The sequence below is a fragment of the Protomyctophum parallelum genome (genome assembly GCF_964188405.1).
Source record: "Protomyctophum parallelum genome assembly, chromosome: 4".
NCBI classification, from domain to species: Eukaryota; Metazoa; Chordata; class Actinopteri; order Myctophiformes; family Myctophidae; genus Protomyctophum; species Protomyctophum parallelum.
In genome coordinates this window covers 30,288,330-30,301,929 of record NC_139700.1, presented here as the reverse complement: position 1 = coordinate 30,301,929, position 13,600 = coordinate 30,288,330, and positions in this window count along the sequence as shown.

The following is a 13,600-nucleotide window of genomic DNA, read 5'->3' as shown; positions in this document are numbered from 1 at the left end:
ACTAAAAATAAAGCCTGTCCGTCTGGTGGTTGAGGCACTTAAAGGCATGTAGATTCACAATGGAAGCTCTGAGAGGTTCAAAACTTGGCATACTTGAAGCCAGAACATACCTCTACATTCTAGAAAAGACTGAATGTCAATATCTGAATGTCAATATGAGATATAGTCATTTGAACACATACTTACAGTAGGCGGAATTGTACATCTATGTAGATGTCTTCTCTACTTTGTAGTGACTCTGGAATGGATTGTCATAGCAACACATATGATGGCTTGTAGGAAAGGTGAGGTTCTACTGAATCCAGCAATACCAATTGTGTAAATGTAGCTTGCATAATCATGGAGTTATGGCACAAAACATATATGGTGTCCCAAACGGGGGGAAATAAAACTAATGAAATCTACAGTATCACATTAGTTTTATTTTTACTTCACTTATCAAGGGTGGGAAAACATAAACAAATCACTTGAGTAGAAGTCCCTAAAATGTATGAAATGTCTCAAACTTGAGAAATGAGAAATTGTGAACAAATAGATGCCGCTTCAATAGAGAAATATGCAAGCCTAGATTGGAACTACTAACTATTATTATGTTGCAGCACATGACCTGGATGTTCCCTCATCAAGCTCAAATCTCAATATTATCCTCATAAATATAAATAATCAAGTTATTCATTTCTGTTATTTGAGTTATTTGGTTACAGTCAAGTTATACTACACTACAGTATTTGGCTCCACCTGCATCTTATTGCCTACAGTATGTGGCTTTCTTCATAAAATGACAGGTAAAATCATTTCACATATTTTGGAATGTGAAAAGATGAGATGAACCTTGTCAAATCAAGTAGCTATTTAGCTGACTGGAGTGGAGAGTGACCTAGCATTTAGTTATCTTTAGTGTAACAGAGCCTACTGCCTGTCTAGTAGTCTACACTGACAATAGCAGAACCCTGCCCTGACACTGTTTCACCAGAATGGAAAATAGACTTAATTAGTATCACTTGTAATATGGTTACTGCACATATACTATAGCCTAAAAATAGTGCGCGCAATGCACAACATAGATACTGTACAAATTCTGAAGTGTATCTTTAAACTTTTACCAAAATGGAATATTGGATCCAAATCTTTGTATCATCTTTGCTAAACAGTTGGAAAAAGGCACGAAACAAGACCCATAATGTATAAAGCCCACGGCAGAAGACCTTCAACACTAACTGTTGTTCAACAGAGAGATGATGTTCATAAAACCCTGGCAAACCCAAATTCAATATACTCTCCTCTTCTCATCATATACTGTATCATGTTGAGAAAACTACTCCAGTAAGACCAGAGTGAGAGCATGCCGTCTCGTCAAGAAGACTGAATAGGGTACAACATTGTTGAATAGGATACAACACTGTTTACTTACAAATATATTGTTTCATTTGTGGGAAGGCCAGCACAATTGATTGATTGATTGATGGATTTAATAGTTTATTAGACATAAATGTAAAAACAGCAACAGAGTACAGTCATACAATCAGTCCAAAAGGGATAGCACAAAAAAGTCCTCGCGGTCTTGTTGCAATCAGTTCATAGACAAAACCAGGACTACTGGTCAGAGTACCAGAGACAGGGCCTTCACATGGTCACTGGTCAGAGTACCAGAGACAGGGCCTTCACATGGTCACTGGTCAGAGTACCAGAGACAGGGCCTTCACATGGTCACTGGTCAGAGTACCAGAGACAGGGCCTTCACATGGTCACTGGTCAGAGTACCAGAGACAGGGCCTTCACATGGCCACTGGTCAGAGTACCAGAGACAGGGCCTTCACATGGTCACTGGTCAGAGTACCAGAGACAGGGCCTTCACATGGTCACTGGTCAGAGTACCAGAGACAGGGCCTTCACATGGCCACTGGTCAGAGTACCAGAGACAGGGCCTTCACATGGTCACTGGTCAGAGTACCAGAGACAGGGCCTTCACATGGTCACTGGTCAGAGTACCAGAGACAGGGCCTTCACATGGTCACTGGTCAGAGTACCAGAGACAGGGCCTTCACATGGTCACTGGTCAGAGTACCAGAGACAGGGCCTTCACATGGTCACTGGTCAGAGTACCAGAGACAGGGCCTTCACATGGTCACTGGTCAGAGTACCAGAGACAGGGCCTTCACATGGCCACTGGTCAGAGTACCAGAGACAGGGCCTTCACATGGTCACTGGTCAGAGTACCAGAGACAGGGCCTTCACATGGTCACTGGTCAGAGTACCAGAGACAGGGCCTTCACATGGCCACTGGTCAGAGTACCAGAGACAGGGCCTTCACATGGTCACTGGTCAGAGTACCAGAGACAGGGCCTTCACATGGTCACTGGTCAGAGTACCAGAGACAGGGCCTTCACATGGTCACTGGTCAGAGTACCAGAGACAGGGCCTTCACATGGTCACTGGTCAGAGTACCAGAGACAGGGCCTTCACATGGTCACTGGTCAGAGTACCAGAGACAGGGCCTTCACATGGTCACTGGTCAGAGTACCAGAGACAGGGCCTTCACATGGTCACTGGTCAGAGTACCAGAGACAGGGCCTTCACATGCAGCATCAGAAAGATTGATGAAGTTGTACATCGGCTGCTCTCGTACCCAGATCTCTTTGCATATGATGACAAATATCATAAATGCTACCTAAAACACTAAATATCTAAACGAAATATAGCAGCTATAAAACAAAGAATTAGAACAGCAGACCAGTATCTATGTCAAAGCTTTTATTAATCTCACTGAAATAGTTAACATCTTTCTTTAAATAAATGAAAGTGATGACAAGTCATCACTTTCAATAAATAAGAGTTATGACATACTGAAGACACTGGTCCATGGTTTTCTTCATCGATATATCTGCAGGTCTATGTAGTAGTTCTGGATTTTCTTGGATATTTGCATCTTCTCTCATTGTGCCCATTTCCCATGGGCACACTTTTAGAGCATGCAACATCAGACTTTCCATGTTCTACAAATTATAATGCTGTATGTTTCCAGGGTTTGTATTTAGACAATATCATCTTCTTCCTCAGAGTCAGTGTCTTCAGTGTGTCATCATAACAGTCAAGGAGTTTATATACCGTAAATGGAAATTGGTGCATTTACAGTATATAGAGCTTTTATCCAAAGCACTTTACATAGATTGTGCATTACATTCACACATTCAGTCACACACCGATGGCAGAGGAAACCATACAAGGCACCGACCTGCACATCGGGATCAATTAGGGGTTCAGAGTCTAACTCTGGGGGAGCCCTGGATCGAACTGAGAATATGGTATGATATAGTACTAACGGTATATTGTTAGTTCACACTGAAATTTGTCTTGCGAACCTCACGGTTCTCCATCCAGCCGCTCTATTGGCCACTCTATCCCTGAGGCACTGCCGCCTCGGCATATTACCAGTATTATTGTATATTTGTCATCATACACAAACAGATCTGGGTAGGAGAGGAGCAGATGATGTACAACTTCATCAACCTTTCTGATGCTGCATGAAGGACCATAAGTCTCTGGTACACATACCAGTACCAGCCATAATGGCTGTCAGATGTTCTGGTCTTGTACTGGCCTTCACACAAATGAAACAATATCTTTGTATGTTAAACAATGTTGTATCAACCTTATTCAGACTTCTTGATGAGACTGGTGCAGGCATGCTCTCACTCAACATTTGCAACTTGCTCATTACTGCAGCATATTGTCTGTATATAGAGCCACGGTTTTATGAACATCATCATCTCTCTGTTGAGCAACATTTAGTAAGATCATTTTAATTTTGAGTATCTGCCGATACCGATTTTTCCCCATCTGAAAATTATATTTTTATGCAACTCCTCCAATATCACAATAGTACAATATCCCAAATCACGGACAATATACAGTCTAATATCATGATATGGATATCATATTGATACTAGGGATGTCCCAATCACATTTTTGTGCTCCTGATCTGATCATTTAAAAATGTCATGATCGGCCCCGATTTCCGATACACTTCACATTATAAGATCACATAAGATGCACATAGGTGGAGCCAAATACTGTAGTATAAATTGACTGTAACCAAATAACTCAAATAACAGAAATGAATAACTTGATTATTTATATTTATGAGGATAATATTGAGATTTGAGCTTGATGAGGGAACATCCAGGTCATGTGCTGCAACATAATAATAGTTAGTAGTTCCAATCTAGGCTTGCATATTTCTCTATTGAAGCGGCATCTATTTGTTCACAATTTCTCATTTCTCAAGTTTGAGACATTTCATACATTTTAGGGACTTCTACTCAAGTGATTTGTTTATGTTTTCCCACCCTTGATAAGTGAAGTAAAAATAAAACTAATGTGATACTGTAGATTTCATTAGTTTTATTTCCCCCCGTTTGGGACACCATATATGTTTTGTGCCATAACTCCATGATTATGCAAGCTACATTTACACAATTGGTATTGCTGGATTCAGTAGAACCTCACCTTTCCTACAAGCCATCATATGTGTTGCTATGACAATCCATTCCAGAGTCACTACAAAGTAGAGAAGACATCTACATAGATGTACAATTCCGCCTACTGTAAGTATGTGTTCAAATGACTATATCTCATATTGACATTCAGATATTGACATTCAGTCTTTTCTAGAATGTAGAGGTATGTTCTGGCTTCAAGTATGCCAAGTTTTGAACCTCTCAGAGCTTCCATTGTGAATCTACATGCCTTTAAGTGCCTCAACCACCAGACGGACAGGCTTTATTTTTAGTTTGAGGTGTATAACTTTAAATAACAATTTCACCACTTTTGCAGTAAAATATTTTTATACAAGAATCCATTTCATGTATGGGAGGCCTTAGAGATGAGGAAAAACTATGTTGTGTTTGGTCCTAACTCCGGGAGGGGTATCTCGAAAACTAAAGCACTTTTTGACTGTTTGTTGCAGGACTATAAATGTCAAGACAAGCTTTTATAGGATATGGAGGTCCGTCTGTGTATGTGTTGTACAAACATGGGTTATGTCTGTTGAAGAGCTGGGATAATGTTGTCCAAGCCTTATTGGCCCTAGCTGTGGCCCATATGTCTGCTGTGTTTGCTAAAGAGAGGAAGGCGAATCATGGCAGTTGGGTTCTTAGGCTAATGGTTGCCAGAGTTAGAGCCTGAATTAGTGATAGTGGGAGACCCTCCCTTTTGGTCTGGCAAACGACTTAACTCGCATGAGGACGTCAGCACTTTCTTGCAACTCGCTTGTGTGTGCAGTGGGGGTGCGTGTCTGTCTGTCTGTCTGTACAGTATGTATGTGCGCCCTTTTAACTTTTTATCCCCTAGTTGTCCTCCCCCTAGTTGTCCTAATTTTGTCTTTTTATCCCCTTGAGTCCTCAACCTAATAATACCATAGGTCGTTTAATTGTCTTCCACACTCACTGCACCTACCATGGCATTTTGTAATGAATCTATTGTTCCTAGTCCTGCATACAGAGGTTGCTTCATTGACTATTGGTGCAGCTCGACCTGTGTGGGAAACCTTTAATTGTTTTTCCCTAAGCCTGACAGCTGACGACACATGATGGATTGGCCACGGTGCTCATCTCCGCAACGGATAAAGGACGGTTTCTGAATACCTTGACAAATATTCACGGTCAAAAGAGACTTGCAGCAATGCATGCATGGCTACAGTGTGTAGACACTAAGGCACTTTAAGGGGCATCGGGAGCCAGCCATGTGGATTTTTATGCTTGGGTGTACATTGAAGAAGTGTCACTCAATTGGATTGGAGAATCCATTTAGAATAGGAAGAGGAAAGCCCTGGGGTCATACTGCAGTGTGTTGCACAAAGCCCACCTCACCTGTGCACTTCATGAACTGTTGTTGTGATATGGTACTGTTATGATTTTATTTTTATTATAATAACGCAATTTTACGTCTTGGCACAGGTAGGGTATGCTGCTTAAAATGTAACCTGACGTTCCTGGCGTTAAGTTCCATATTCCGACGTTTTTAGTGAAGGTACTTCCAGCTTCCCTGCATTGGCTGATTTGACAGGACTGATGTCTGGATAAGGAGCTGGGCTGACTCCTGGGTGAGGAAGGGTCTAATTCGTAGAAAGTTATAGAGTGTAAACCTACAGGATCGAGTGAGAGCTGTAATGTGTACAGGGAATCAGGACCAGGTCCCGCACAGTGTTGCATTGGTCATTGCACGCCGTCCCCCTGAAGGTGTGACCTGCTAATTCCTGTTCCAGCCATAGAGTAAGACAGAGTTACGACAGAAAACAGTCCGGTCACGTGGTTCATGTAACTCGTTTGTCACTGTGAAGCCTATTCTCTATATTCAGACCGCAGCCATCTTGCCAGCAAGGTGATACCTATAGGTGAGACTTCCCATAGAGAGCCCATTCATCCAAACCGAAAAGTCCTCTCTAATTATATTAAACACTGTCAAAATCACCGTAAAAATCATCAAATCATCAATCAAACATTGCAGCTGTAGGGAAAGCTTGAATTATCCTCTTTCAAGCTGTAAAGTTTTTGTTTAAAAAAAATCCACGTAGACATTTTATGAGCTACTTCCTGTCAAGATTTTTTTTGCAAATGATTATTTTCTAAGTATCAGAGTATGGAAGCGCTTGTTATCAGTAAAGCAACCTCCTGCTGCCTCCTGCATTATGTGCACATGGGCCGTTGAGTGATATTCAATGAGCGAACACTTCGAAAAAAAATCACATGCAAGGAATTTCTTGACAGGTAGTAGCTAGTAAAATGTCTACAGTGATTTCTTATGAAACAAACACTTTACAGATTGAAAGAGGATAATTCAAGCTTTTCCTACAGCTGTAATGTTGGTGATTTTGACGTTGTTTAATATAATTAGAGAGGACTTTTCTGTTTGGATGAATGGGCTCTCTATGGGAAGTGTCACCTAGGTATCACCTTGCTGGCAAGATGGCTGCGGTCTGAATATGGAGAATAGACTCCAATGCATTCCGTAAACTTCGGGTTCAGGCCTTTGTCACCATTCGCCAATATAAAGAGCCGCTGGCCCCATGAAGTGAACGGAGATGTCTTACTCTATGGCTCTGCTGTTGTGTAGGTGTTAAGCGTTTGTTTCAATAACAGGGGTTTCCTCTCTTTAATAAACAGAAAATACATTTTCAGGTATAGGTGACAAAATTACAGCCAATCGGGAGAGAGTAGCTATTTATGAGCTTATTTTTTTATAGTGTTCCAGTTCCAATTTTGTATGCTCATTTCTTTGTGTCAACACTTTCAATTCCAGTTGTTTTATCTATATCCCGACTGCGTTCTCTATCCTGATTGGATAAAATTTGTATCCTGGTTTCTGTTTCAGTTTCTGAAAATGCATTTTCCTGTTACCGAACTCGTATATGTGTGTGTGTGTATATATATATATATATATATATATATAGGGCAGCGGACTGACCTCATGCTTCCTTCTATGCATGTTTTAAGGGTATTATGGAACTGGAAAGAGTAATTAGTTGTGTTAATTGTCCCCGCAAAAAGTAGTTAACTTACAGCGATGCGTAACAAGAGTTAACCCCAACACTGGGTAGGACACCTACTGGATGACGACTAAAAGTAACCCTGCCTGAAGTTCATAAGCCCAATATCTCGGCTGGCCAAGACAAGAAGGGATTCCCTCTAGTGGAGCGGTAGATGTTTGTTCTCCACCTGGCCTAGCCTGGGCACCATTTCATTTCATTCAGGGTATGATCCTGTCGGGAGCGGATGACATTGATTGTTACGTCATGTTGTAGTATTGTTTTGTAGTCGACAGGCAGGAACAACAGGCGGCAACTTCCTTTTCCCTCAAACCGATTTTTCTCAATAAAAGCTACAGGCTACGAGCCTACGAGAGCTTTTATTGAGAGGGAAAAGGAAGTTGCCGCCGGCTGTTGTTCCTGCCTGTCGACTACAAAACAATACTACAACATGACGTAACGATATCATCCACTCCCGACAGGATCATACAGACTTTTGAAACAGAGACCAGGCTTTCCTCTGAGGTGGTGGAAAGCCTGGTGAGGCGAGGTTACCACCTGGCTATGTGGGAGACCCAGGTTTGAACCCCAGGTTTTACAGTTACAATTTACGACATATAAAAACTGACGGATTGCAGCTTTAAGTCCTTGAAATCTAGCAGCCTGCAGAACTGAAATAGATTAATCAGACAAATGACACCCACATCCAATTTAAAAGCTACACATTTTACAATGAGCCTGTTATGCTTTAACCTGGGTATTAAAATTAAACACAGATTGTTTCATGAAAGCTATTTCCAGACATCCTTGTTATTTTCAAGGGCACTTTCACCACGAAACATTGAGACGGTTCCTCATCAGAACTCTAGGTCATTATCATTATTTATGCATGCTTGGAAGAACTCTAAATCTATTTCTCAGTCAAATGACTGATGGGAGGTATGTAAGTGTGAATTACATGATCATTTGATAGCATATTTCTCAAAATGGAGCCGTGTTCTGACTCGAGCAAGTGTCATTTTTTACACCAAGCCACTTCAAGTTGAAAGGCTATTCATCTCTTTCAGGGAGCCTATTCTTATAGCAGAAGATGAAAACAGACATTTCACAGCAACTCAAAAAGTATCTGTCAAAATGTTTCGAAAATAGTGAAAATAACAGATCTAAGCAAGAAGGTAATTATTTTCACCGCACAACACCAAGATGAATTATTAAGTGGAAAAAGTAAAAATTAAAAAAAAAAATCCATTCACTGCAGAGGCTCCACTGCTACTTTTCAATATTGTACTTATTTCAATATTAAATATGACCGATTATATTTAAGATTGTATTTAAGAGAGGCTAGCTCTTTCTAAAAAAGCAAGATTCCATAGACACATTTTATGAACAGCAACAAATTCATGGCTGAATGTTTTACTTACTGCTAGAGTCTACCATACCATAGCAACTGCAATACTATTACTTCCTATATGAGATAAGATTTAATAGCAACTCCTGTCTTGCTCCGTAGCCGACCTCTTGAACTTGTAGCATAATCAGCATGCTGTAATTACATGTGTGTGCCGGCCGGGTAGCATCTTGTACAATAATAGATGCATTAGGTATTGAGTTACTTCCGGAAAACAGGCAAAGTGTGGCATGACTTCTTTACTGTTTCCCCACGGCCTAAAGTTGTCTGAGATTGGTTGTTTAGGCCCTAAACAACCAATCTCAGACAGGCACATGGCGTACCTCAGCCAATCCCATTATCTCTGAACCGCCACAGTCCAATCATCTGCACTGATTCAATGCCAACTTGGCTCACTTAAAGGACCCACAGTCACTCTGGCACCAAACGGACTGTGAATTAGTCGATCCAACACATTCTGTTTTTGAGTGGCACATTTTGCACAAAGCCATTGTGCTCCCAGTGTAGCCATGAACAAAGACAACTGAGACACCACCTCTTATAAATCAGAGCTAGACAATTAGTGATCATTCACATAAACCCATGCAGCGTCCCTTTTCTGAGGGCGAACATTTGGCAAAAATAATAAGCTCACAACGTATTGCGACTTGCAACGTATTGCGACTTGCAACGTGTTGTGACTTGCAGATGGCCTATTTTCTGCTTAGTGATTTGGTGTAGGACAGTGGGGTCCATGCAGGGATCTTCAGGGTATAGGCTGTTCCAAATGGACGGTCTATAACTCAGAGTGTACAATCTGTGTACAAATAGTAGCCAAATTGGACAGTTTCGACGTCTGAGAACCAGAGGAGCAGAAGTAGGCTACTGTAGGGAAAAACGAAGCATACCATAAGTATTGCAGGGTTTAAGTGGTTAAAAATCTATCACAGAAATGTGTCCATGCAGTGTCACGGATCATACCCCATGGATCTACACAGACAATTATAGTCTGCTTTGTTCTTACTGAATTCTCATGGCATCTCGCTTACAGCTCCTTGGAGGGAAATTTCACCTGTTTTCATTCATTCAAAATCTTGCATTATTAATAAAGCATCCATGCACCACCAGATTTGAAGTTCAATTATCTTTGAGCTGTGCGATTAGGATTTGACACAACACATGTCTTTCTTATATGCTCCAAAAAAAATGACACTTTGTTTCAGTTAATTTAATTGCCAGCTAGGACTACATTCTGACTAAACCCGAGGAAGGAAATGGTCAATTTCACAACCTAAATGATCATTGACCCAAAGAAAAAAACGTAATAAAATGTCACTACAACATTGCAAAGCCACAAAGGTGAAAGCACGCTTTTCTCAGACAAACTAATCGAAAAGGGGTTTCCTCAAAGGAAGGAATCTATCTATAATAACTTAGACCACCAAGCGTAAATGTTTCACTCAATGTGTCAATTTACACCCGAGTCCACATCATTCTGTTAGATTGATTTCCTTTGACCATGTCTATAGGCAGAGCATTGAGTGAATCGAATGCAAAATGGCTGCTAGGCACATGTAAAAGAAAATCCATGATGCATGGTGGAGACAGATAATGAAATGGAGTGTCAGGACCCTCTAGGCAACCAGTGGTTTGTTTTTGGTCCCGTGAGATTAGAAAGCCTTCCCTTTAATTGAAATATGGTTGTTCCTCCTCGGCCATGATGATAGGCAGTGTATTAACTACTTTCAACCTGCCGTCCCTATTCTGGGAATGTCATTGTAGGCTAATAGGTTATTTATTTATTATTTTGTATTTTTTTGAGGGGCGCAAGCCCCTCCTACATTGGCTTGTGATTGGCTGATCACCCCATAGAAATGATTTGATTGGCTGAGGAAAGTACATATTGGAGATAAAAGTGAGGGCAGAAAAGTGAAGACGCCAAAAGTGATTGGCCGGAATGACCTTTGTGATGATTAGTGAGCACAGAATGTGATGTATGATGATATGATAAGAGCGCCCCTCGCTTCACACAAGTGTGATTTTTGGAATGCCGGGGTGTAACCTGTGCAGTGTCGTGAATGCATAAATCGGCTATTTTCACCGCATGACACCATCGTACAATGAATTATGAATAGGCTTAAAACGAAAATACATATGCCAGCATTCTTCCGTTATGGGTGCTTTGCTTTGGGGTGGGGGCTTGTTCGCCCTTTGGGTATGGGGGGGATGGGCGATATTCAATTATTTCAATTATTTCCTTAATGAGAGTCTATCAATAGCCATTTATTGTCGTTATGGTTCATTGTTTTTGTCATGTCCTTGTATACTTCATCTTTTTCATTTACAATATTGTGCCTTAACTGTTTTTCTTTGCTTGTTTGTTATTATGTTCTTGTTGTGTTTGTGTATTGTCTTTAATTTAGTTAAAACCAATAAATATACTTTATATATAATTTTTTTAAATTAAAACCTGTGGAACTGGCGCATGGAGGGACTAGGGAGGCTCTGTGGGCTGACTCCTGTCCGGGCCCCTCCTACGTCTCACCAGGTCGAGTCCTGCTCTCACCAGGTCCAGGACCTGTGCGTGGCGCCAGTCTGCCAGCACCAGGCACGTCATTCAGGAGTGGTGGATTCTCGAGCCGCAATGGTTCTGCATGGTGGAGCTGCATGGTGGTGCTGCAGGCTCCACTTGAGGCTTGAATGGCCCTCCTAAGGGCCTCACCGTGGGATTGTTAGGCTTCCTCCTCACGGAAGACACAGGCTGGGGCGCCAACCCAAACTGCTCCCGGGTGCCATGTGGTTAAACTAAAAGGAGGCTATATTTTTTCATATATTATACCAATATTGGTTTCAATAGTTTCATTAGAGCAGTACTTTATATATATATATATATATATATATATATATATATATCCACATTTTATGAATAGCAACACATTCATGGCTGAACATGCTATGGCCTATCAGTTAGTTAGATCAACCGCAATACCTTTGCCAATAGGTGATAGTGATATACTCATGTATGATTCAATGCCATGGCTATATAAATAGCTTCCTAACCTGCAATCAGGGCACCATGGCATGAATTGTTAGGGAGATTCTATGTGATAACATAGGTCTGCAATATATTCAGGATGCAGTGTGAGAGTTTCATTTTAACACAAGTTTCACTCGTACTAAAATTGACAGAACCCGCCGCGGCAGTGTTTCCTAATCCACGGAGCGCGGCCGCAGCACGGAGCGGAAGTGGACAGGCACTGGACCTATTCATTCCATAGAGTGTCATACCGGTAATACCTCCCCAATGTCACTCATGATAATATTCTATGCTTGCATAACGACCTCCGAAATAATAATTGAATACATAACAGACAGACAGACAGTATAAGTAGGCTACTGTGGAAATGAGCGAACTACGAGAATGTGAGCGTCTCTGAGTCAGTGAGCACTGACCTGTCAATCAACGACGTGCGCGCAACAGTAAAGCCGCGCCCGTGGCGACGGAACGGAACAGTCGCGCGCACTGTCTCTACTCCATGGACGGCATCAGATCATAGATAGAGTCTATAGTCTATAATGTGTCCCATAAGGGGCACGGTGGCACAGTTGGTAGTGCTGTCGCCTCACAGCTAGAAGGTCCTGGGTTCGATTCCCGCTCGGGGCGCTGTGGGTGCTGGCGGCGTGTTTCGTCCTCCGTGTCATCAGTGCCCATACCCGAAGGCGGGGTTGGCGAAAGGGCCTTTCTGTGTGGAGTTTGCATGTTCTCCCCGTGTCCCCTAGGGTAGGTACCCTCACAAAAACATGCAGTAATCCTGGTCTCTAAACTGCCTCCCCCTGGCCAGCCGGGATGCCTGATGGAGGGGAAAGGAACTGGTTGGAATAACGTGTTCCTTCCACGCGCTACGTCCAACCAGGGAAACTCCCCCCTGTCAGGTGTAAAGGAGCAACTTGGACACTCAAGCATGAAGGAAGCATGAGTTAAGTCCGTTGCTCTCCCTAGGTTGGCGGAGGGTGTGTAGAGCCCAGGATCACATCACAGGATGATTGACACAGGGGTGAAAAATGGGTTACAAAATCGTGGGACAAAAAATATAAATAAAAAAAATATATAATGTGTCCCATATCATGCCATAAACGGTTGTAATGTTTACAAAGGACTGCATAGCCAGGCTGCAGGCATGATGACAGAATTGTTGACATTAAACTAAGGCATACCAATGATGTGTAACCCACGTTTGAATTTGATTCCTCTGTTCAGTCTGTGTTTTACAAAGAATCCTGTGTGAAACCAGAAACATTTCAATGTAATGTCCCACATGTATTTCCAAATATACTGGCAAATATACCTGATGATGACTTGTCATTGTGATTGACAAATATGAACAGCAGAGAGGTTTTCCTGGTTACAAGACATGTGGGCACCACAGACATCTGGGCACCATAACTTTTTGATAACTGGGCACTTGGACATGTGGGCACAAGTTGGACAACTGGCCACCTTGGACGAGAGGGCACTTTGACAACTGGGCACTAGGGACATGTGGGCACTTGGACATCTTGGCACTAGGGATATGTGGGCACTTGTTAATATATGTTTCAACACGCACAAACGCACGCAGGCACACACGCACGCACGCGTGCACAAACGCACATACACACACAAAGGGAAAACCAACTGCCAGAAGTTACAT